We start from the raw sequence: 1,015 nt of genomic DNA on the forward strand, positions 1-1,015 counted from the left end.
TTGAGGCCTACATGAAGAATAATGGTAGTAGGTTTGGGATCATGGTCGTATGATTCCAGGATTGACTGTATGTGATGGATTTGGGCACCGGGGTAAGAATGTATTTCGGTGTCCGAACTGGTTTTGGTAATTCGATTCAGGTTAGATGATCCAATTATTAAGGTTGATTTCTTTAGAGCAGGTAGTTTCAAAAATGATTTGTCCTTGGTTTGGTGATAATACGGTTTGGTAGCAGATATAATGGTCGTCGACGCTGTGATTGGTACTGGTTTGGTAGTTGTTAGAATTGTAGCATTGGGAACGGACTGGGATCTGGTTCGAGGAGGGGAAGGTCTGGATACATGTCTCGACTTGGATGAAGACTGAGGGGTGGTTTGCTGGTCCAAAAACGCACAGAAGGAAGAAAGGTTGGCGGATCCTGGATCACGTGGTGAAGATTCAGATGGTGTGGAAGGGGAAGACGAGTCTGAAAGTGAAAAGAGAAGGGGTGTGCCCTCTCTACGAGAGCGTTTACCTATGTCTGCTGGACTAGGAGTAAGTGAACTTCGGGCTCGGGGTTTGGTTCGGCAGCGTGGTAGCTCTAGATGGTGCAGGTGTAGTGTCCATTTCAGTTGGTAGAGATATGGTTACTCTGGTTTTTGTTTCGTTGATTGTTTGGTAGAATTTGGAAATTACAGCTTGAGTGAGACGTTTCCCATAGGAGCGACGGGCCCAGGACAGGGCATGAGAAACGATGCGGTCGACGGCAGGTGATGATAAAGAGTGGAACGTGAAGCGTTAAACTTACTTAAGAAAGACGATAGCATTGTTATTAAAAAGAGTGACAAAGTTCATGTTGTGTCATTCTGAATAGGGAGGATTACGTTTCAGAAGCAGAGAATCAACTGAATAATCCTAAACATTATGCCATTTTACCGAAACCAATTTTCAAAGAAACTGCTAACATGATTAATAATATTCTTGCCGATTTAGTCAAAACTAGTTATCTCAAACAGAAACAATATGACTATCTGTC

The sequence above is a fragment of the Lottia gigantea genome, assembly GCF_000327385.1.
Source record: "Lottia gigantea unplaced genomic scaffold LOTGIsca_589, whole genome shotgun sequence".
In the NCBI taxonomy this organism is placed as follows: Eukaryota; Metazoa; Mollusca; class Gastropoda; family Lottiidae; genus Lottia; species Lottia gigantea.